The 24,280-nt window shown below is 55.3% G+C and overlaps 1 long non-coding RNA gene across 1 annotated transcript; it reads right to left on the bottom strand.

Moving 5' to 3' along the window:
- Window positions 1-15,524: 15,524 nt before the first annotated feature.
- Window positions 15,525-20,354, bottom strand: LOC119707185. Its single transcript, XR_005258704.1, has 2 exons — window positions 20,027-20,354; window positions 15,525-17,869 (listed from the first exon to the last, which is right to left on the bottom strand). It is a non-coding gene; the product is annotated as an uncharacterized LOC119707185 (long non-coding RNA).
- Between the last annotated feature and the right edge of the window lie 3,926 nt (window positions 20,355-24,280).

The following is a 24,280-nucleotide window of genomic DNA, read 5'->3' as shown; positions in this document are numbered from 1 at the left end:
AGCAGGGATGCTTGTGGCCTTTCAGTCCCCAATCCTGCACGCTGGAGCCCACCCGACTCACGAGTGACCCATGTGGGACACCCAGCACCACCACCAGCCCCACGAAGCAATGCCTGCACTGCCCAGTTGTTTTCCACGTGTCCCTGTGATACGGACAATGCCAGGAGGGATGAGCTGCAGTGGGCAAGGAGGGAATGATGAGGAAGGAAAGGTCAGATGCCATCACTGCGCTCCCTTCCGTGTCCCAGCTCCTGCCTGGGTGAGCTTCCCAGCTCCTCTGGTTTGTTTTAGAGGCAGCATGGGGGCCCCAGATCCCTGCAAACCCTCCACGCTCTGGGTTTTATTGGCATGTGGAAATAGTTTGGTCTGGTTTCAGATCTGGCTGATCACTGAGTTTCCCGCTGCCCTCCCCCCGAAAGGGGCTGACAACCACGGGCGACCCAACCGCACTCATCTTCCTCCCTCTTTCTTCTTTCTCCCCACATTGTTCTCTGAAATCCCAGCTGCTGCTTTTCCCTCCTCCCTTTCCTATCCTCTCACATCAGCTGGGATGCATCTATCTGTGTTTTGTATAAAAGCTCTTTTTTGTTGTCTGTACCTCTCCCCCCATCCTCTCCTTGGGGCCGTGCAGGGGCAGGAGTTCTGGGCACCCTCGTTGTCACCCCCAGGCTGGCAGTGGCACAGGGGGAAGCCTTGGCAGGGGTGAGGGCATCAGCATCTCCAGAGTCCTCATTTTGCTTCTCTGACAGAGAAACTTGGCAGATCCTGGGGCCAGAGCCACCACATCCCTCCCTTATTTCTCACTGGTGGAGCACTGACGTGGGGGGTTCCTGGTGAGCCAGCTCCTGTAGGGTGGGGTGGGATGGGGCAGGGCAGGTCTCCTCGTGTCCCTGGGCTGCTCCCTGATCCACCACAGGCTCAGGGTATTTATTTTATGGTATATTTGTGTGCCAGTGCCTGGCTGCAGCTCCCACCAGCCCAGCCCAGCTGTGTGCAGGCAGCCAAGCAGATCCCAGGGGACCCTCTGGCATCAGCAGGAGCCTCCACCCTCTTTGTGGGGACCCCAGCCCTGGGAAGGGGCTGAGCTGGGCTGTCCCTGGCTCCGTGGTGGGGTGGATGCTGAGGTTCCTTGTCCCCCAACCTGGGAAAGGGGGTACAGCCAAGGCAGTGAGCAGAGAGCAAGCAAGACTGGAGAGCCATTGGTACCTGAAGAGAGGCGTGGTGTGAGCTGGTCAGGGAGTCACCAGTGTCCCCATCACCATTCCTGGCTCCCCTTCCCAGGGCTCAATGGCTTTTTCCACCTGGCATGATGAAGGCCCCCAGCCTTAGAAAGGAACAGGAAACTCTCCTGGACTTCTGAGCCCTGGGGTTGTTCCCTGTTCCCAAACCTCTGCCATGTCCCCACTCCTGCCAGAGACACTGGCTGTCCCCCTGCCAGCCTGCAGCATGTAATAAAGCACTCCTGGATCAAATTTGGGTGAAATATCATGGATTAACTCACCAAGAGGGCACAGGCTGTCCCAGCTGAGATGGAAATGGCTGCATGCTGAGGATCATCCTGGGATGCTCCTGAGGAACATCCTGGCAGTCAGCAGGGACCAGGCGAGGGTGAGGAGCATCTGGAGGAAGGCAGCAGCTGACACCCAGGTGAGTCCCTTCCAGACAGTGGGAACAATCTGTGGGCTCCATCCTGCTTTGGGTGGGCTCTGGCAGCCTGGAAAGCAGCTGGGGGGGTCTGGATCCTCCTTCTTCCCCCTGGGACTGCGCCTCCGAGTCAGCATCTCCCGAGGTAATCACCTTCCTCCTTTCTCTCTTTAAAGATAATTTTAAATGCATGACTGGCAATTCAAGGGAAAACAGAGGAAGGTTGGTGTTGCTGAGGATCTCAGCTCAGCCAGAGGAGACGTGTTCCTTTTGTGGAATCAAACATCCGTCAGGGAACAGTCATGCAAATTTATTTCGCTTTTCTTCTTTTTTTACCTGTTCCATTGATCTGGAGCCTGTAGCAGTTGGCTCATGGAGAGACAGGTTTGTTAATTCAGGAGCCTTGCAAAGCCTCAGCGGGTGAGGAGGGGACTTTGCCAGAGCTCCTGGCTCTAGGGACACTTTGTGCCGTGTGTGGGGACCGTGGCACTGGGACACATCCCTCCAAAGGAGAGGGGAGAGGGGTTTGCTGTGTCCCCGGGCACTGTGCAGACCTGGAGTGGCCCCGGGAAGGCAGGAGAGTGCTGCCAGCTCTGCCAAAGCTGCTTCCCACCACGGGAAGGGACAAGGACACTTAGACACGCTGCTGGGACAGTCACCACCAGCCCTGAGGAGTAAATGAGAGTTAAACCCTTAAAATCACAAGGCGGGCTTTAAAATATCCAGCTGTGAGATTGCATTTGATTTTATCCCTATTACTAGACCCTTCAGTCCATCTGGATGGTTTCAGGAATGACCTGCCAAGCTGCTCTTGGTTTAGGTTTAGGGTCCTGAGGTGTCCTCGTGTTGGAGGGAGGTGGCTCCAGCCTGGCTGCTGGAATCCACAGCTGGGCCTGCGGGAAGGTGTCAGGCTGCCCTGCGTGCTCTGAGTCTGCAGAGGATCCCAGATGGTTTGGGTTGGAAGGGACCTTAAAGATCATCTCTTTCAAACCCCCAGGTTGCTCCAAGCCCTGTCCAACCTGCCCTTGAGTCTTCTCCTCCAGCAGTTCCATCTCCTGGGAATGAGGAGCAGATGGAGCTGCCTGGGGAAGGGCCAGAGGCTGCTGCTCTCACTGCTGCAGGGGATCTTCTCCTCCAGGCAAGAGAAGAGCCAAGATTCCCTTGGAGCAGGAGCAGGTCCAGTGTCTGGAGGCTGACAAGCCTCTCTGTCACATTCCCTGTGTCCCTGCAATGCTGCTGCTCGTATTTCCTGCTGGAAGCATTACTTTTTCCTTCAAGAAAATGACTTTTTTTTTCCTTGAATTGAGTGTTTTGGTATTTTTTCCCTGCAAAGCCCATCTCTGTGTGTCTTCACGGCAGGCAGTAGCGGCCAAGCCCGTGGCTGATGACTCCAGATGAGTCAAGACACCTGTGGGTGTCCCCACCACGTGGGCTCGTGTGGCTGTGGAGGAGCCTGCAGCTGGGACAGGCAGGGAGATGCCTCATTAAAGCAATTTGGGAGATGCTCATCCACACAGAAATCTGAATTTATTCTGCTGGTGCTGTCTCTCCGCCATCTCCTCCTCCTTGAGCAGAGGAATTGGCTGGTAGGGAGCAGAAAGCACAGGGATGTTCAGGCTGGGAAGGGAGGGAGTGGAAACCCAGCTCTGATCCGGTGCCTCCTCCGGCTGCGGCGCTCCCGGCCCCGCAGATGGGAAATAATCCCAACACCACCCGTCCTCTGCAGCCACCCTCTCCTCCTGACGAGGATTTCTCCTGTCACTTCAGGTATTGCCTCCTTTCCCCAGGCTTCTCCTCAGCCCAGCAACGTCTTGTCTGAATAATTCACCTAAAAATTCAGGATGGCGAATAAATTCGGGGTAATTGCTGAGGGCTCGCAGGCAATCCGCTGCCAGAGCACGGCTGAGCTCCTGCTGAATTATTTATCTGCCAGGAATTATTTGCCTGGCCCTGCTACGGAGGAAAAGCTCCTTCCCAACCTTTGCCTGATGAATGGCCTGGCTGGGGGCGACTCTCTGGGTGCTGACTCAGCCCTTTCCCAGCTCCCTGCCTGCTCCGGCTGCCTCCAGCCTCTGCTGGGTGCCTGGGTAATTCCTAAACCTTTGGGGTTCTTCGGGGGGGGTATGAGGGTCTTACTCCCAAACCACCCTGAGGCTGCAGAATTCCATCTCTCCGTCATCACGCTCTGCCTCCCCCTGTGCCATGGAGGATCTTTGGTGTGGGGGAGATGGAAAAGGTTCCTGGCTGATCTTCCAACCTGCAAGCCCTGCGAAGAGCTGCTGGTGCAGGGATGTAGGCTGGAGACTTCCTGTGGGATGCTTGCTGGCTTTAACGTCATATCTCTGCGAAATGATCCCTGGTGGTGTCCTTCACCCCTCTCCATCCATGAGGATGTTCCCATCCCACCCTGTACCAAGCACCTCTGGGCTGAGCCGGGTGCTGGGAGCTCTCTCCTGCTCCTGGATGAGGGGGTGATGGCCTCTGTGGGCTTGTGGGATCCCACTGCCCGCTCCTCCCCCTGGGAAACACAGAGAAATGACCCTCAGAGGTGAGGAGCTGCTGGCCTGGGCTCATCAATCTCCATTTGCATCCAAAGAAGAAGGGGAAAAAAAAATATATTTAGGAGCAAGATCAATATTGAAAGAGCCTGTTTTTTTTTTTTTTTTGCTTTTCCCTGTCCTCCTCTGGGGGTGGGAAACTCAAGGCAGGTACTGGGAGTAAATCCTCCTGGCTACCTGGGTGTAAATCAGGAGGGAGATGATGGATTTCTGGCAGTCCAGCCTGATTTATGCTCCCGTGTCTGGTCCCTGCAGGTGGGCGCGCGGCCCTGCGGAGGCGAAGCGCCGGAAGGGGATGGAGCCACCACCACCTCCTGCTGGGGCTGCTCTGGAGGTGACTTTCCCGTGCTTCCTCAACCCAGTGCAGGGAATTTGGGACATTTTGCTTTGCCTCTTTCTGCTGGAGTTCAGCAAAGGACATCCACTGGGACCCAAGTGCCGAAGCAAAGCAATGCCCCGCTGGGGGCTGACGTTGTGGCTTGGGGGGGATAAAGGCTTTGGGGTGATGCTTTCCCCCTCCATCCCTCCTCCTCTCACATCCCGAGAGCCGGTGAGGCTGGCTGGTGGCAGGGTTGGTGTATCCATGGAAAAGGAGAAGACCCTTTGGAAAATCCTCCTCTGAGACCTTGGGGAGGCCCGGGGGTGCTGATGGGGGATCTGTCCCAGCTCTGTCCCCTCTCCAGCCCTCCCGTGTGCCTGGCCGTGGCAGGGCTGGAGCAGGCACGGGGAGCTGTTGTTATTCCTCTCATGCAGCAGGAAGGATTTCTGCGAGTGCCATAAACCATCACGTGGGCAGAGCCTGGGTGAGCTCTAATTGCTTCTATTTGCATAACGAGGCGAGGCTCAGCATCCTGCTGGTATTTGAAAGAGGAAAATCAAAATCAGCTCTAGATAAACAACTCCCCCCCCTCCCCGATCCCTGCCCCCCGCTCCTAATTTGTGCATTTTCTCCCTTAATGCAGCTTTTTCGGGTTTTTGGTCTCCTCTGGAGCAGCGAGACCACCCCCAGGACCCCTCCCTGTGGGGCTGGGGGTGCTGCCCCCTCTCCTGGCCGAGGCACAGGAGGCTCTCCCTGGAGCTGGCGGTGAGGGATGCGGTGTGGAGGTTCTGAACGGGAGCTGGAGGGAGGATCAGGCTGGGATTGGGGCTGGAGAGCGGGTCCTGCCCGGGGCTGTGCGTGCAGGAGGGGCTGGGGGGCACCGAGTGGGGGCCCAGCAGATGTCACTGCAGTCCAGGGCCACCACAGCCTGGCTCTGCCAGCTCCTGGGGACCTGCCTGGGATGGGATGGGATGGGATGGGATGGGACGGGACAGGACCTTTCCTGCGATTCCCCCAGCGTGGAAGGGAGGGCTCTGTTTGCAGCCCAGGTATTGCTCCTGCTCTGGGGCCATGGGGATCTGGGGGAAGGCCCAGAAGGACCTGGAAAAACGAGTGACATCCCCTGGGTGTGCTGTGACACCAGCCATGTCCCTCTCTAAGCCATTTTCCCTACTCACCCACAGCCCAGGGGACCAGAAGCATCCCTGCTCCTCCTGTCCCCCCGGGTCCCCAGGGTCCTTCAGCCAAACCTGGCTGTCCTCTTGGCCCTGGGAGCACCCTGGGCTTTGCCAACCCTTGCTTGGCCCCCATGGCTCTGGGGTCTGGAGGGGCAGCTCTGCTGGCTGGGGTTCCAGGGGGTTTTCACACTTCTCTCTGGCAGGGGGTGGTGCCTCGCTCACTCCAGGCCAGGTAACAGACACCAAGCACAAATATGATGTGTCCCTTCCTTGGGGGGTGAGGAAAATGGGCTCCTTCCTCCTCCTCTTCCTCCCCAGCATGAGGACTGGTGTCCTCTGAACCCTTTGCTGCCCTTTGGGGGAGAAGTGCTGACTCCAGATGTTTCCCTAAATGAGAACCTTCTGCAAACAGTGCCGGATTAGATTAGATTTTAGGAAGAAATTCTTCCCTGTGAGGGCAGGGAGGCCCTGACACAGGTTGTCCAGAGAAGCTGTGGCTGCCCCTGGAAGTGTTCAAGGCCAGGCTGGACAGGGCTTGGAGCAGCCTGGGACAGGGGAAGGTGTCCCTGCCATGGCAGGGGGTGGAATGAGATGATCTCTGGGGTCTCTTCCTTCTGGGACTCAACGATTTTTGCTTTTTCGGCCCATCCATATTCAGGGACCTCCAGCCTGCAGTGGGGCTGGAAGGATGGGGCAGACCTGGCTGCCAGCATTCACTGCTCCCTCTGCTCTCCTGCCTGTGCCCAGTGTGTGGCTGGGGCTGCTGCCTGCATCCCTGTCCTGGAGCAGGAAAATTCCCTTTCCCTTGGCCCTCTTGGTGTGTGAAAACCCCTGGTCATGCCAGAGGGGCAGCAATATTCCCCCAGCCCCTCCTCATCCTCCAGATCCCACAGAAACTGCCTGGGACAGGATGGAGAAAAGGAGAAGGACCCTCAGAGGTGGAAAGAAATCTCTGCTGCAGCTCTTAAAGGTGGGGGAAGCAAAGGAACCAGGGGGGCAGGAGGGATCTGGTGCTGCCCATGGGGGCTGTGTGCACACACCAATCTTCCATCAGGCTGATGAAAGGCCCAGGAGCTCTCGAGGCTGAAGCCAAGGTGAGGAACCTGTGGCTGTCCCAGGGGTGCTGAGGGGATGAACTGCTTCCTCAGGAGCAGCAGGGATGCTCTGCCAGGAGCTGGGGCACTCGGCTCTGTGGTCATAGCTTGCCAGGAGGGGTTGGGTTTCAGCATCCCAGCCTTGGCTGTGAGCAGGGATGCTCAGGCACCTCCACCCTCATCCCCACATTGATGGTCCAGCATGGAGAGGGTTTCCCTCCTTGCTGAAGGGTCTCTGGCTGAGCTGGGGGTGCTGGGGCTGGTCCTGGCCGTGCTGGGGCTCCCCAGGGCTTCAGTGGAGCCAGCACAGCCCAGACTCCAGCTGGGAATCTGTGCCTCTGAGCTGGCCTGGCCAAGGCTTCCCCATCCCAGCCAAAGGTTCTCTGGTGCCTCCTGCCCCAGCAGCCAGAGGATTTTTCCTGCTCCCACGTGGAAAAGCATCTCCCAGTGCCATCACACAGCTCCTGCTGCCCTGCCTGGGGTCTCACTTGCACCTCCGAATTTCCAAGGGCTTCCTGAGCTCTCTGTTCCCCCCCTCCCTGTTGCGTTGGGGATTTGTATTTCATTCTTATTTATCTCTCTGTAGGTTTGTCCCTGTCAGTGCTGCTGTTCCTGGCTTTCCAGCAGGTTTGCTCTGCAGAGAGCTGCAGGTTGGCTATGAAATATGACAAAGCGTTCATTTAAATGCACACCATGATGTCGGTGAGTCCATTAGGGGAATTAATTTGAATGGTTGGCGTTTAATAAACAGCCTCGTCCCTCCTCTCCACACACAGCCCCCACCTCAGCACTGCTGGCAGCTTGGAAGGGTTAAAAAAAACCCCCCACGTGTGGGTATTGGAGGGAGAGGGGAGAAGGTATCAGGGTCTGGAGTAGGGAGGGTGGGGGGGGGGAATAATAAAAGAGATCTGGTGTTGTAAGAGGAATTGCAGTTTGTTTTGTTCACAGTAAAAAATAAAGCACATGTGGAAGGGGTTTGGGCTCACAGGGTGTTTGGTGCATGGAGAAAATGCAGGGGGGGACAAGGGGGACAGGCTCCGGCCGGAGGGTCCCAGCCTGGCCCCGAGCACGCCGGGCTGGGGGAGGAGAGGGGGCTCCAAGGACGTTGCTCCCCATATGGTGTGTATTACAAGCTCCTTTCTAGTTGTAAAGATTAATTTAAAGCCTTTCTCACCTCCCCCCCATCCCTCTTCCATTGACAAATGAACATCTGGGCTGAATGCTGCCCAGATCCTAATCAAAGCGTTTTTCCAGGGCCGTTGTCTGCCTTTATGGCTATCTGCTCCTCGGATGCTCTGCAGCTCCAATGCACTTGGCAATTCAGCCTGTAAATACCCCTCTCCAGGATTTATGACTGGGGATAATGTGATTTTTTCTCTTTGCCTCTGGATTCGTTTGTTTGGTTTAGTTAAACGACGTTTCCTTGTCTCTGCATAAGTGAGAGCATGAAGGGAATTTTCTTCCCTCCCCTCTTTGCAGGGAGTTATTAGCAATGAGCAAAAGTGGCTTCTTGGGGGGCTGATGGGCACACTGGGGTTGGTGAGGGGGGCAAATCCAGCCCTGAATCCCTGATGAGCACCCCTGGTCATCCCAAACCATCTATTTTTCCTACCAAAGGTTGTTTTTGAGGGTTTTTTTGAGAAAGCAACTTTTCACCAAAGCAAAGCTGAACCCTTTCCACAATATTCAAGAGCTTCTTCATCAGGGACAGGCAGCACAAGACACAGCCCAGTATGGAAAAGATATTTGCTCCCCAAAATGAGGCACGAGAAGCCAAATGAGATGCTTGAAAACCAGGGACTGCTGGGGCTGGGATCCCATTCCTACCAGACTTGATTTTTCCCCTGCAACCTCCAGTTTGGGAGTTAAAAGATCAATACATAAAACCTAGCTAAGATATTGAATAATGCTTGTCGTGCCCCTGGTGGTGTAGGAAAGGATGGTGCTTGAGCCTGGGAAAAACGGCAGGAAAATCCCTTTAGGGCAAATCTAGGGAGTTGGAGGAGTTGTGATATGGGGTTCCTGTGTGGGTGCCTGTCCCTGAATGAGGGAAACACAAAGTTGATGGGTTTGGGGCATATCCTGAGTATATTTATACCTGCAGAAATCCTGTCTCCAGGCACCTGGGCTTCCCCTTCCCTCTGAGCATCAAGGGCTTGCTGCTTTTCCCAGTGGATGATTTAAAGAAACTGTGAGTTCAGTCCATTTAAACCACCATGGAGAGGCTGTGTTTACACAGAAAGTGTTCAGGGTGACGGCACCAGTAATTAAAAACATTCTCTTAAATGAGATAAAACATCACTGGGGTGGAAAGTGCTTGGCTGTTCCTCCTGCAGGAAAAGGTGCAACTGGATTTGGTGGTGCAGGGTTGGGTACCATCCATCACCAGGACCCTCCCCACCCTGGGGTGTCACTGGGGAAGCTGAGGAACATCACTGGGCTTGTTTTTCCTAAGAAACTCTGAGTTTCCCACAAATGCCATGGGCCAGGATGAAGCAGGCAAATCCCTGCCAGTGGATCTGGGATTGTGAAGAGCCAGAGCTGGACTCTGAAGGGTGTGGGGCTGAAATGACCCCAGCACCGACCCTGGATGAGGACAGCCAGAGGCAGGGAAGCACCTTCCTGAGCACTCAGAGGAGACTTGGGGGAGAATTTTAATTTCTCTGTGTTCTTGCTGCTGGTTTTTAGAGCACTCGGCACCTCCTGTCTCTTTTTCATCCCTTTCCTCCTGATTCCCCCAAATGAGCAGTCAGACAGTGAAGCCTGGTGTCAGTCCATGGCTGAGCCACGGCATCCATGGGGAGAGAGCAGCCGCGGAGCTGAGGCGAGGGGGATTTATGGAATTTCACAAGGGGGATTTAAGGAATTTCACAGCGGCACAATCCATCACTGGGGTGAGGTGAGGAAGAGGGTTGGGTGCTGAGGGGCGTTGTGGCCAGGGAGGCTTTTTGAGAAGGAGAAGGTGTGGAAGGTGCTGGGGAGCCTTCCTCGATGTCCCCAGGGAGGAGGAGGAGGCGATTCCCGGCAGTGTCCGGCCTCACTCCACTGCCGAGCGGGGATTTGCAGCTGAACTCTGCTCAGAAAGTCGCTCCCAGCCTTTTCTCATTTCTTTCTGGGTTTAAGGCAGCTTCCAAATTCCTGCGCAGCCAAATCCTGCCTGGGACTGCCAGGAAAGCCGGCCAGCAGCAAGGACGTGCCGTTAGTGTACCCAGAGCCCAGCCAGGCTCGCTGTTATCCCGCGGGTGATGGTGATGGGATGCAGCTCCAGCCCTCCCGAGGATGTCACCCCGGCCCTTCCCAGGACCCCCTGCCCTGGGTGCTGCCCGGGTGTCACCTCTCCTTCATCGCCGCCTTTTTATACACCAAACCACCCCAGATTCCCTAAACTTTACCGCCCTCCCCGTAACCTCCCACCCAGGCGTGGAAGGAAACACGGCGGCTTCGTGCACTCCCAAAGGGATTTATGATCCCAGGGATTTCCTGCGCTGCTGTCATCGCTCTCCCCCATCCCCGCCACCAACAAACCACACCCGTTTGTTTCGGGGCTCTCCTTCCACGTTTCTTTATGTATTTTTCTTTCTGCCAATTATTTATTTCTGCTGCTGCCTGCCCGAGTCCCTGAGGAGGGTTCAGGGGACGGCGGCACTGACAGAGCAATGAAGCAGCCCTGAGGTCACAGCGAAGGGCACACGTTTGGTCTCCGTGGGGAACGTCAGTGCCTGGGGAAAGGGGGATCGGGAATACCCTGCATCCCGAGGCGCTTGGGGATCCCACGGAATCAATCCCAGCGTAGCCCAGAGCAGCCCTGGAGAGCTGAGGGCAGGGCACTGGAGGGGCTGCCCTCGCAGCATCCTCCCGGGGATGCGGAGCCGGCTTGGGCCAAGCCCACCCTTGGGACGCCTGATCCGCTCTTTCCACGGTGACTCATGGAAAAACGACTTGTTTTGCAGCGGCGCTCGGCATGTCGGGTGATCCTGCCTCCCTGCCTCGCTTGTCTGTCTTTTTTTAGAGGCTCATTGGTGTGAAAACCTCTGGGACCCCGACCTTCCTGCGGAGCTCGCTCACCTGAAGGCGTTTTCCCCTGGATGTGTGCAGGGCTGGCTGTGCAAGCCACGCTCCATCAGCTGCCTGGGAGGCAGCCTGCTCACGCTCCCAGGGTTGAATTTTTTGGGGATTAGTATTTTTGAGTGGCTCTTATACAATGGCCTTGGAAGCTTGGAGGGTTTCCACCGGCTCCTCACGTGTTGGTTTCCACACTCCTGCCAGCACCACCAGCTGCACGAGGCCTCCCAAATATCTCCACGAGGTTTGTGGCACGGGTGATGGGGCTGGGGTCTCATCCAGGCTTGTCCTGGGTGTCCCCACTGTCCCCAAGGCCAGGCAGGACACGGAGAAGTGAGACCTTGCTGCGTGGCTTGGCTTCTTGATGCCTCATAGGAAGCAAGCAGGATCCATTGGTAGATTTGGGTTAAAACACTCAGAATGGGAACAATGCTGATTCCCGTCGAGTTCCCAGCACCACGCTGCTTCCCAAATTCTCGCCTTTCACTGCTTTTTCTCCAAGTCCTTCAGAGGACAGAGATGGAGCACAGCCCTTTCCCAGTGGGACCTGCCCATCCCAGACCCGGTTGCAGCAGGAGTCTGGGCCAGCTCTGTATTTAACTGAATTGGCTCTTCTAAAATGTTTTTTCTTGGAAATAGGCATTGAGAGGGATGTTCTGTGGTGCTCTCTGCTGTGTACCACACCTTCACCCTTTCCTCACGGAGCACTGACCGTGCCATTGCTCTCTGGAAAGCACATTAGCAAATTTTTTTTTTTTTTTTTGGGGGGGGGGTGCTGGTTTAGTTTGGAATCTGGCATGGAAAATCATTTCCAACCCCCAAATTAGAAACAGAATAATAATACAGAGCCTTGTTTTGGAGGAGGTGGTGTGTGTCATCCCGCAGCAATGAGAAACTTGTGCTGGAGAGGAGCAAAGAGCTGTGATTTGTTTTTTTAACACTCCCCAAAGGACTGACGCGGTTCTGGGATGCTGCTCCCGCTCCCTTGTACCCATGGATGGGGATGGGACAGTTGCTGTGGGCAGGGGGCTGTCCTTACATCACGTGAGGGGCTGTACCACCCAATTTTGTTGTTCTTACCCTTGGTTTTGTGGAGAAAAGGGGATTGTGCCATGTGGTGTTCTGCCTTGCCCTTCCCTAAGGAGCTGGGATGGAGAGCTGATGTTCAGGAACAGGACAGGAGCCAGTATTTTGCCATGCTGGGCCGGAGGGAGGGATGGGCAGGCATTGCTTTCTCCTTGGGATTCTGTATTTTGAATGCTGTGGATTAGAGTGAATCCACTGTGAGTTGTTCTCTCTATGGTATCTCTCCCCCAGAAAACACCAAGTCCCATGAAAACTGGACTCAGAACGAGAAGCCACGCGGAGGCAGTAGTCCTGCCTGAGATGGGCTCACTGGCCACCACAGCACTGCCAGAAAACCCTTAAAAATAACATATTTTAAACGTTGTGATGAGTTTCCTCCTGTTTGGGAGCAGTGGCTGCTCAGCCAATTTAAATACTGAATTCCTGTGCAGAGGAGCCTTCACCCCACTCTAGTTCTCTCCCTGTGCATTATAACAAACTCTACACCCCAAGTCTGTGCCCAAGCCAGAGTGCCCCATCTGCCTTTGGGATGTCTCAGGACAGGTCCTGAGGGGAGAGGTGTGCATGGAGCCAGTCCCTGGGATTTAATAAGACACTTGCTGTATGTTAAATATCAAGGGCTGATAGGAAACATGTGTCCCGAGGATTAACAGCCGTGTAAAGGATAGAGCCACGAGTTAAACCCCCAAACAGCGCGTTTCAAATAACCCTTCACGGCTGCAGTCTGCACTATTGGGGTAACCAGGAGTGGGATGGGGAAGGTAAAATGTGTATTGCAGCTCATGGTGCTCCAAAATCTCTGAAATGGGCTTGGGACTGGATTTTCTCCCAGCAAGGTGATGCCCAGGGATGCAGGATCACACAGGGGTGACATCAGCTCCTTCTTCCCCCATTTCTTCCTCCCTTTCCACCTCTCCCCCTTCTTCTCTAAGGTTTTTTTCCCTGCTTTTTTTTTTTTTTTTCTTTTTTTCCCAGGCCCCAGTTTCTCCCCTGTCGAGGCAAACGCTTTGGCTAATTAGCAAAACGTGTCAAAGAAAATGATTAATGTCCCGGGAGGAGGCTGAGCTGCCTTTGTGCCGGCATTGCCTGACTTCTGCTCTTAAAGGTTTTATTAAAAGATAAGGGAGCTCGTGACGGGTCAGCAAAGCATGTGCTTCCCTGGGTGTTAAAGGGTCGGGGAAGTGGGGGATGTGGGGCAGATTGGGGTCACCCTCGGAGGGACAGGAGAGGGGCTCGTGTTTCCCTGCCTCTGTGCGCCACCGTCACCGCCGTGTCTGGCCTTGGCAGGGGAAAAGACTTTAAAAAAATGGCTGAATGCCTCCTTTATTCTTGCAGGGGCAGGTAACTCAATCTCCTCAGCTGGGCTGTGAATGTTGCTGTGTTACAGGGCTCTGCCTGGCTGCGTGCTCCGGGAGCGATGCTCTGGGGGGTCTTGGGGACGGGATGCCCAGGATGGGCATCCCAGGGTGGGGTGGGATGCTGGGGATTGGGCACAGCCAGGCTCCTGCCCGGGACAGTGGTGGCAGCAGGGACAGAGGTGCTTGGGCACGGGTTTGATGGTCCCTGTGGTCAGAGAGGTGCCCGTGGTCAGGCTCGAGCCCAGTGGGACCACCCTGACAATTTGCTGTGGGCTGAACCCCCCATCCCAGCTCCCTCCTGGGATCCCAGGCCCTGGTGGGCAGCAGAGGCACAGGAGGGAATCTGAGGCACGGCCCCACTGGGGTCCTGCCAGGACCACCATGCACAGCATCCAACTGTCCTCATCGCCCACGGCTTTGGATGTGTTTTCAGCAACCCTCAAAATATTCTTCTAGCAACCCAAATCCCTCCAACCTGCCCAAAACCAGCAACCTTTGCAGGGGGGTGCTGCAAAAGGCAAAACTTCCCAGCAGCTCTGCTTTGGGATCACATAAACCAGAGCTGGCAGTGGCACAGCATCCCTGTGCCATGCCAAAATCCCATCTGGGACATGCCCGGGTACAGGGAGAGGGTGAGAGTGGTGGGAGACCCACCACACCAGCAGCACTCTGGTTGTTTTATCAAAGCAGGAGCGATTCCCAAACCCAGCAGACACTGATGTCTGAGCCCCTGGATGCACATCAGAGGGGGTTTGGGAGGGGGCACAGCTGGCAGGAGCCTCGGCAGGGGCTGCAGGAGCTGCTCCGTGAGGTTTTCCTCCAGCAAACAGACCTCTGGGCTTAATAAGCTGTTTGTAAAACTGGCTGTGGATAAACAAGAGGCCGTGTGTCAGGCTGAAGGCGGCCTCGCAGGGCTGCGCCGCGCGGGGTGGGACCTCAGCACAGAAATATTTTCAAGATAAACAGAGGAAAATGAGTCCTGGAGGAGGCTGGAGTCACTGGCAGCAGCACGCTGCTCCTCTCCAAGATTATTTCGGGGCAGCAACTTGGCTTTCTGCACACTGCAGCTCTTCTTGTTGTCTGCCTCTGAAGGGAACCTCGCGTGCTGCTGATTCAGAAATAAACCTGAGGAGCGGTGGGCACTGGAGGCAGTGGTGAGGAGATGTGCAGAGCCCGGGGCTCGCAGGGGAGTTCTGGGCTGAGGGCGAGGAGCTGGGATGCACAGCTGCTGCTGCAGATCCCCCTGATCAGAGCTGCCTTCCCTGGAGAACCCTTGGGCTCAGGTAACAATATTGGGCTGGGGGTGTTCAGCTCGGAGAGGAGAAGGCTCCAGGGAGATTTTAGAGCCCCTTCCAGTGCCTAAAGGGGCTCCAAGAGAGCTGGAGAGGGACTTTGGATAAGGGCATGGAGTAACAGGACAAGGGGGAATGGCTTCCCACTGCCAGAGGGCAGACTTATATTGAATATAAAGAAGAAATCCCTCTCTGTGAGGGTGGGGAGGCCCTGGCACAGGGTGCCCAGAGAAGCTGTGGCTTCCCCTGGATCCCTGGTAGTGTCCAAGGCCAGGATGGACAGGGCTTGGAGCAGCCTGGGACAGGGGAAGGTGTCCCTGCCCGGGGCAGGAGGTGGAACAAGATGGTCTTTTCAGATTCCCTTCAGCCCAAACCATCCTGGGATTCTGTGGCTCCAGTGTGAGCAGCAGAGCTGCCCTGCCTGGCTGCTGGTGCCTCCTGCCCTCCATCAGCTCCTCTGTTTCCCAGCAAAGGTAGAGGCTACTCTGTGGTGCCCCATGGCAGGATATGGGCACTGCCCTGCCCTCTGCCAGGCTGGGGAATGGGCTGGGCTCCATCCTTCCATCCCCTCTCTCCCTCCAGCCTCAGTGTCCTCTTCATCCTTCCCCCCACCTCCATCCCACCATCCCTGGGCTGGGGGGGGTTTGGTGCTGGTTTCCTTCTCCTCTGCTCTGTGCCTGGTCTTTAAACCCCACAGTGTGGATTGACACCCAGCCTGGGGCAAAGCTGGGCTGGGGGCACCAAGGCTGGGACCAGCCACAGCCTCAGCAGCTGAGATCTCCCAGAGTATCTCTCCTTCTCCTCCCCACCCCCAGCAAATTTAATTAAAAGTCATTCAGATTCCTTTGAAAGAAAATGTCATCCGTCTACACAATTACACTTTAACTAACCAAAGCTGTTACAGTTCCTATATATATTGGAATCAGGCTGTCGTTATTAGTTCTAAGTAAGTAATTTATTCCCATTATTGTGTTCAAATTACAGGATATTACCCCCTGGGGAAATAATCCTGTTATTTGAAATGTAAAAAAGAATTCACATGGACAACAATGGATTCCTAAATGAACCCAACAACAGCCCCCAATCCCAGTGCGGCATCACTTGCCTCAGATAGGGAAAATATTAAGTTTCCTTTAAAAAGGTTCTTGTCTCCTCTCTTTCTCTTCTCCTGCCCCAGGTAAGGTAAAATGAGCTTCTCCTCTTCTTCAAGTGCATCAATTTATTGAGAGAATCCTGGATGTGAAGGAATTTGGCAGGGAGCATGGGGGAGGCAGATACATGTGTGGATATATATATATATATATATATATATATATATATATGGGTGTTTCCCCTCAATTTGGTGGTGGGAAGGGACCCCTGGGAGGGTGGGATGCGGGTGCCCAGCATGGCCCTGTGGGTTTCTGCTGGAGCTGGGAACCTTTGCCTTCCTTCTGCAAAGAGCCGCCGAGGTTCTTTGGAAACACTGTTCCCTAGATCAAGATCTTCACTGAAAGCAAATAACAGCTCGTCTCTGCAACACCCAAACATAAGCAACTAATTTGGACCACCGAAAGGAAAAAGGGGGAGGGAAAAAGAAAAGAAAAGAATGAGAAAGAGGAGGAAGAGGGAGGGGAGGGAAGAAAATCAGATACACTTGTAACCTGATTACAACAGCCAGCTATGTGTGCAAAATCACAATGCAGCTCTATAATTAAATCTCTCTTTCCCCCTCCTGCCGAGCTCTTTCCTCTAACAGGCGCGGTACAAAAACAGTCGTTAGGACATCAAATTCCAGCTCCGACAAGAGGGGACTTTTTTGTCTATAGCTGCTCAGCTCGTCTTTAAGGAAATAATAATTATAAGCCCAGTGCTGCTGGCTGACGAGCTTTGTGGAGCAGAAAGGGCTCGTCTTGTCCAATCACCCCTTCCCCCACGCAGAGGGCTGGGTGATGGGAACAGAGATGGGATAGCCCTGGGAGCCAGCCCTGGACACCCCCTCCCTGTGCTGGATCCAGGGGGAGAGGAAACCCTGGGGTCTGACAAGATGCTGGGAGTCACAGAGCCCTGCTGAATCCACCTCACGTGTTTTAGCACCTGCAGTTTGGTGGCACAGGGCACTCCCGGGTGGGTCTGGATGTTTGGGAGGGCACAAAGCACCTGTGAGGGATGTGAGGAGCCAGTGGCTTCAGGGACAGCGGGAGAAGTCCTTCCACAGTGTTTTCCCAAGGGTTTCCCCCCTGCCAGATCTGGGCTGCAGGGTGATGGGGGGATGCCATGGAAGGGATCAGGTCAATGAACCCCAGAAGCAGCAGGGAAGGAACCCCCAGCATGGTGGATGGAGGGGGAGCAGTGCTGGCAGCCCTTCCTCAGCCCTGCCTGTTGATTTACTCCACACCGGTCACAGAGAGCTATTCCCATCCCTGTGACACCCAGCACGTGCTTTTGCTGGCAGCTGCTGGCTGGATTCAGCCCCAGGGACCCAGTTCCTCGAGGGCAGGCTCCTGCTTGCTTCCTCGGGGTATTTTTGGGAACAAGTCTTGCATCCCATCTTCTTTCCCACTGCGAGTCGAGGGCAGGTGTGTTGAGCTCCTTGCAGCTGGTGCAACGACTCACAGGCCGGCGAAGGAAAAAACCTGGCACCAGGAAACCCTCCAAAAGGCCCCAAAGTGCAGGATAACCACCAGCGAGACAGGATTCATCCACCACAGCTCATCCTGGCAGCGGGCACGTGCAGGAGGGCACGACCGAGGGCGGACGCGGGCTTTGCAACGCGCGGCACGCGGCACGGAAACTCAGACGCTCCAATAAAGCTGCGCAGGTTTGGTTTTAATGGCAATTAACAGCTGTTAAAAGGTGAAGGATCTATTCTGCTAACACCCAGTGCTTCTCATGCCTTTCATGAAGGGATTTGAAAATACATTTGTGAGTGTTAATTTTAAGCCACCCTAATGTACCCCGGGGAGGTGGATGGGCTTACCCTGTGCTCAGGCAGGGAAGCTGAAGCAGGCCAGGGCGCGGTGTGGGGATGAGTACTCAGTGCTGGCAGAGGTGGTGAAATCCACGTCTGGCTCTGGAACAGGGATGGGAGCAAGCCGGGCACCAGCCAGCAGCATCCGTGCAGTTTTCAGCAGCACTCCCCCAGTCTTTTATTTTGTGGGGAGATTAACTTGGTGCAAAACCAAAGGCACTCACGAGTTTAACCTTCAGCAGGACCCTCACGCTCGGGGGGGGCACGTAGGAAATCGTCTTTCCCTGGGAGATGCTGCAAATCTGGATTTTCCAGTTCCTGGAGGGCTCTGCTTGTTTAAATTAGAAGCAGATAGGAGAGGTGAATTTTAAGAAGGACAGAGCAAAGGCACACAAGTATGCAGTTAACTTCTAAACTTCTTTCTCTGGCTCTCCCGCTGAGTAAATGCTTTAGGAGCTTCAAACCACAGCTTTTAATATCTCCTTAACATGCCCCGCGATTCCTTCCCCCCTGTCAAAACAGCGAGAGCAGCTGTGAATATTTTCCATTTTAGAATGTTTTGTATGCATATGAAAGTACCTGCAGCTCCAGTGGGCTGGGCTAGGGAGAAATGCTGGAGCCAAGGGTATCTATTTTATATCAAACCTTAAAATAGCACATGCTCCTGCCTCTCTCTCACTCGTGTCCTGCATCCAGGAGGGTATTTTTGATTTAACTGACAGATCAAGGGAAAAATCCCCAATTTACTCTGTTGGTGCAGAAGGTCTCATCATTCTGAGCTCAGCTCACCTGGATGGAGAGTTGTTTTAAACTCCCAAATGCAGAACCTCTAATAGCGGGGTGTTGTATGGGGACTGCAGTTTTGGGGAGGTTTCCCATGCACGTTTCTCCACTAAACCACATTTTTTCCTCTGAAAGGTGTAACTGCCATTTCCGTGCCTTACAACCAATTTAGCAGCTGATCCGGAGCCAAAAAATGCAGGCAGTAATTACAGCTTTGGGGTTGGTGCTCCTCTCAAAGCTCTCTATGGGTTGTGAATGTCAGCCCTCCTCCCTGACTATTTTTTCCCCCTGATCTTGGATGAGAAAAGCTTATTATTGAGTAAAAGGGGAAAAAAAAATAAATCCAGCCTGATGTATCCAAGAGCCAGTCTAGCTGTGAAAAAAGCCCAGTACAAGGGCTTGGTGGAGGTCGTGGAAAGCAAAGGGCACCCAGCATGGGGCAGGTCCTGGCAGTGGGGGACCCCAGCTTGGGATTTGGGGTGGAAGTGAGTGCACAGGTGGCAGAGCAGGAAAACAGGGTGGGATTGTGCATAAATACCCACCCTCCTGTGCCAGCAAGGAAAAAAACCGTCAGTCTGTATCTGGACTGGAAACCAGCTTGGTTTGGGACATGTTTGACTTCACAGACCCCAGAGCTGTGGGATCAGAACTGCTGAGAACTGGGGGGAGGGCACCAACCACATCTCTGTGCAGCCCCTGGCCCCTCTCCCTTCTTCCCTGTCTGGCTGGGATGGTGAGGATGCTGCAGCCCCCAGCTGCTGCCGGGCACGGGGCACAGCCCCTGGTGGGGGCATTGCTTGGGCTCCCCCCTCCACGCAAAGCCCGCTGCCAGGCTGAGCACAGGGGTTATGATCAGCCAGGATTTATGGAGAAAACCGAAATCCTGAGCTGTTCTGGTCATTAATCAGAAATTCTTCGCTCAGTTCCCAAACCGTTTTCCTGGGGATCTCCTCATTGGGACCCCCCCCACTCCACAGCCCCCTGCCCAGGGATGGCAGCTCCTTCACTGCAGGCACAGGGGCTGGGGCGGGGAGAGACCCCAGGCTCTGGAATTATCCAAGCCGTCCCCATCGATAAATAAATCGCCATGGATGCATCGGAATAAACCCCAGCAGGGCCCCCCTCGCCCTCAAATCCCACTTCTGTCCCTACAGGGTTTTATTTTGGGGGGGGATGGGACCTTGCTGTCAGACTTGGTTCTGCTTTTAGGATGGGGGGGGGAAGGAATGAAATCAGGGCAAAGCTTTGCCGGCGCGTTGGGATCGTCGCCGTCCGCGTTTTAATGTGATTTATGCCTGGATTTCTAAATCCAGCCGCTGACTGCACGCTTTAAATATAGCTCCAAAAACACCCTGAAAACGTGTAGTAAGCACGTTAGAAACAGCGGGCGGAAAGGATGCACAGCACCCCCCAGCTATGGATGGGAATGACGGGTGGGGGGGTTTGTTGGGGTTTAAAAAGGGGATTTTGGGGATCCCAGCAGATGGGGGTCCAGCAGGGCCTGTGCCCGGTCTGCGGGTGCAAAGTCGAGAGCTGTGTTGGCAGCGAAGGGGTGAGCGTCCCTCACTCCCCACACCTTGGCAGCCCCCCAAAACAGGGGAGATGCGTTTGGGATGGGGGGCTTCGGTTTGCTTTGCCTCCCACATCTCCAGAGAGCCTCCCCCAGCTCCCCCCGGTCCCAAATTCCGCCCCCCCGTCCTACCTGCATCCCGGGAGGGGGAGCAGTGCCCGGTGTGGGGCTGGGGGGCTACGAGCTCCGCACCGCTCCGCTGCCTCCTGCCCGCTCCCCTCCGCCTCCGCGGGCACCGGGAATTTCGCGATCGTCCGGGGAGGGGAGAGAAGGGAAGAACGGGAAAAAAAAAGGAGAAAAAACAAACCAAACCAAACCAGGAAGAAACGCCAAAACAAAACAAAATTAAGGAAAAAGAGCAAGGGGAGAGACGGAGGGAGCGGAGCCGGGCGCGCAGGGCGGGAGGGGGTGCCCCCTCCCCGGGAGGGGGGGCGGGGGGCGGCCCGGGGGCGGGCGGCACCGTGGGAACCTGCCGGGAGCCCGGGGCACCGGGATCGGGATGGGAATGGGATCGGGAATGGGAATGGGAATGGGATCGGGAATGGGATCGGGAATGGGAATGGGAATGGGATCGGGAATGGGGGGGCACAACGCGGTGCGGCTGCTCGCGGGACATCCCACCCCCCCTCCCCCGCCCCGATGTTATTTTTAATAAAAATAGGTGGTTTTTTTTTTTTGCAGAAAGCGCTGTTTGCGGCAAAGCTTTGGCGCGGGGGGGAAATGTGGGAGCGGCCGCTGCCCCCCCGGAATTGCACGGGGTACTCGCAGCCCCCCATTTCGGCGCTGCAGGGGTGGGGGGATTAGTGGGGAAAATAATAGGGAAAAAAAAAACAAGGGTGGCTGCGATTTCATGTGGAGAACGCTGGGAAAACAGGCGCGCCCGCAGCACCGCGCCGGAGAGGCGAAAAATAATAATAATAACAATAACAATAATAATTAGAAAAACGCGTATGTTAAATCGGAAGGGCGCTTTTTTTTTTTTTTTTTTTTTTTTAATTTTTTTGTTTTCGGAGGCTGTTTTGCAGCGGCGATGCCCCAGCCAGGAGCTGCTGTACAAGATGGCTCCCGGCCGGGGGAAGGGGAGGAGGAGGAGGAGGAGGAGGAGGAGGAGGAGGAGGAGGAGGAGGAGGAGGAAGGGCTGGAGTTGCAGGGAGGGGGGCCGTCCCCCCCCAGCCCCGCCCGAGCTTGCTTTTTCTATTTTTTATTAGCATTTCCCTGATTTATGACATGCCAACCCCCCGGCCCGGGGACAGCGGCGGGGAGGTCCGGGCGTGAAGGCATTAAACATTTATAAAATATGCTTTTAAAGCCACATAAAAGCGATCAAACCATTAATATTTTTTTCCCCCTCACCCCCAATTCCCCCGGTTTTTGTTTTTTTTTTTTTAGTTTACTAAAGGAGACTGGGAAAAGAAGCGCCCTCCCCTTGGAGGCAGCGGGGTTTGAGCCCTCGCCTCTGACGCAGTTCTGCTGTTAAATATAAATAAAAACATAAATATACATTATTGTTATTTATTATTATTATTTTCGCGTTAAACCGGGGCCTTGAGCAGCATGAGAGCTTTTCGACAAACTCGGTTTTGCTGGGAACGTTTAAAAATAAGCAGATTTTTGGGGCAGTTTCTCCTCTTTTCTGGCCGATGTCCCGGTGGGCGCCTCGAAACTCCTGTCCGGGGGGCTGAGAGGGGGACGCTTTATTATTACTACTTTTAATTTATACCGGATTAAATTAGGTTTTTTCTTTTCCTCCTCCCCTTTTTCGTTATAAAAGCCGATTTTTGTTTAATTAAGTAAAGAAGCGGGGAATGAGGGGGGGGTTTGGCAGCGATGGGGAGTCCCCCCCTCCACTTCTCCTCGAGGAATGCTCTGTGCTGCGCAAAGGGGAAAACACATTAAATATGGGGGGTGGGGGGAGAAAAAGAAATTAAAAATAGAAAGAAAACAAAAAAAGGAAAGAAAAGTAAAAGTTGGTGTGGCGGTGCTGGGGGGGCCGCCCCGCTCACAATCCGGAGGGGGGGAGTGTGTGTGTCTCCTCCCCCAGCGTCCCTTTTCACCCTATTTTTGAATTTTTGGGGAGGCGGGGCCCTCAGGGAGGGCAGGGGACCCTCCCCCGCTCCCCCCCGGCCCTGAAAGGCCGCTTTGTCCGCGGCGGGGCCGTGGGAGAGGGCCCGGCGGCACTTCCCCCTCAGCCGTGCCCGGGCGGGATGAAGGATTTAACTCGCACAGATAATAAAGAGGGTCGCGGGGCGCTCCCCCCTCACGGCCCCGCTCGGAGCGGGGGACCCGCGGCCGCTCCCCGCCAACCGCCCGCCCGCTCCGGGCGGGAGCGCGGGGGCAGCCTGGAAACAGCAGCGGGAGCGCCGGGGGCGGGGCGAGCGGGGGGCCTGGAAACAGCCGCCTGTTTACCCGCTGCTGAGTGACAGCGCGGCTGGCCAATGGGAAGACACAGAGAGGCCGTGGGCCCGCCCCCGCCGCGCCGAGAACAATGCGTGTTTCATAGCCCCGCCGCCGCCGTTTTTCCCTCCCCCATTCCCCCGTTTTTTCCCTCCCTCCCTCCCGCCCCGCGCTCGCGCTCCCCTTTTTTTTTTAAATATTTTTTTTTTCCTCCCTAATTTTTTTTTTTATTCCTCTCTTTTTTTTTCCTTTCTTTTTTTTTTTTTTTTTTCCCCTCCTCTTCCCTTAAGCGCCGCCGAGCCGCGCGCGCGGGGCCGGCCCGGGAAGGGGGGGGTGTGGAGGCGATGCTGCAGCTCGGCGGGGCCCCGCCGCTCCATGGCGCGGCCGCCACCGCGTCGCTCCCGCGCTGCTGCCCCTGAGGAGCGGAGCGGAGCAGCGGAGGAGCCGGGCGGCGGGCAGGGCGGCGAGCCGGCACCCCCCGCCCCAGCCCCGCACCGCCGCCATGCCCCGCGACCAGGCGGCCTGACCGCGCCGAGGTAGGACCCGCTCCCGGATCCGCACCCCGATCCCGGGGCGGCGGTCCCGTCTCCCCCCACCCCCCCGAACCCCCCTCTTCCGCCACATCCCTCTCGCTTTTTGCCCCTTTTTAGCCGTTTTCCCCTTTATTGATGTCTTTCCAGCCGGGATCCGGCCGCTCCCGCAGCCCCCGGGGTGAGGCTCGCCCCGAGCAGCCACGCAGGCAGGGTTTAATTAATTTTAAAATCCACTCGAAAATAATTTTTTAAAAGCCTCAACAAAGCAAAGCAGTTAGATTTTTGGGGGTATAATTTTGCATTTCTCCCCTCTTTCTTTATTTTTTTTTCTTTGTTTTGTTTTTGGTTTTTTTTTAATCATCCCTCCCCCGCGCTGGAGCGTCCGCCCGGGAGCCGGGACGGGCGGCGGGGCCGGAGCGGCGGCTCCGGGGCTCCGGTAGCGCTTGGAGAGTGTTCGAGGGGGAGAACCTCCACTTTATCCCCACAGTGTTTATTACTTCTCGCTATCCCAGTGCAAAATACGGCGGGCGAGTGGAGCCTTTCATCAAGCTGCGAGTACAAATATAGATAGTTTTATATATACGGTTGAATTGGGTTTTTTTTTGTTTTTGGTTTTTTTTTTCGCTGTGCCGGGAAATGATAATACGGGTTTTGTTTTCCCGAGTGAAAGCGGCGCTGCGAAAAGGAAAAATAAAAAAACCCAGCCCAAACAACAAGCCCAGCCGGTGGTTTGGAGCCGTGGGAATGAGCTCCAAGAGAAGCGAGAAACGGGGCTGCTGGAGAGATACCGGAGCCCGCGGCGGGGGAGAAATAAAGAAAAGGGGGAAAAAATAAAATAAAATTAAGAACTGGAAAAAAAAAAGGAGGAGGGGAGAAAGAAAGAAAAAGAAGAAATATTTGAGTGGGTGGTGTTTTGTTTTTTTTTTTGGTCGTTATTTTGGGATTTGTGTGTTTGTTTTCTGGGGCGAAGTGCGGTGCCGCGTCCCCGCTGGCCGGTCCCGCCGGAGCCGGGCTGCGGGCGGCTGCGGCCCGGCCGGGGCTGCGGCCGTGACAAATGTAACTCTCGGGAAAAAAAAGTTTAACTTCTTCAAATACTATTTTTAAATACTTAGGGGATTTTTTTTGTCCCTGCATTTTGCCACAAGTTTTCCTTAGATTTTTTTTTCTTTCCTCCCCGCTTCTTCCCCGCTCTCTCCCCTCCACTCCGGGAAGGTGCGGGTGGGTTTTGGGGGGTATTTTTGGGGGGTGGCTGTGAGCAGGGGGGTATCGGGGCACGTCGTCTCACCGCACCTCCCCCTTCTTTTCTCCTTTGCAGGCAGCGCCGAGACCGCCGCGCCGGGGCTGGCTCCCTGCACCGCGCCATGGGACGCTTGGACGCCTTATTTTTGAAAACCATCTGATTTTTTGGGGGAGGAGGAGGAGGAGAAGGGGGGTGGGGGGCGGGGGGGGGGGGGGGGGC

The sequence above is a fragment of the Motacilla alba genome, chromosome 14 (assembly GCF_015832195.1).
Source record: "Motacilla alba alba isolate MOTALB_02 chromosome 14, Motacilla_alba_V1.0_pri, whole genome shotgun sequence".
NCBI classification, from domain to species: Eukaryota; Metazoa; Chordata; class Aves; order Passeriformes; family Motacillidae; genus Motacilla; species Motacilla alba.
The sequence above is the reverse complement of the archived record's forward strand: the minus strand, read 5'-3'. Positions and strand labels throughout refer to the sequence as shown.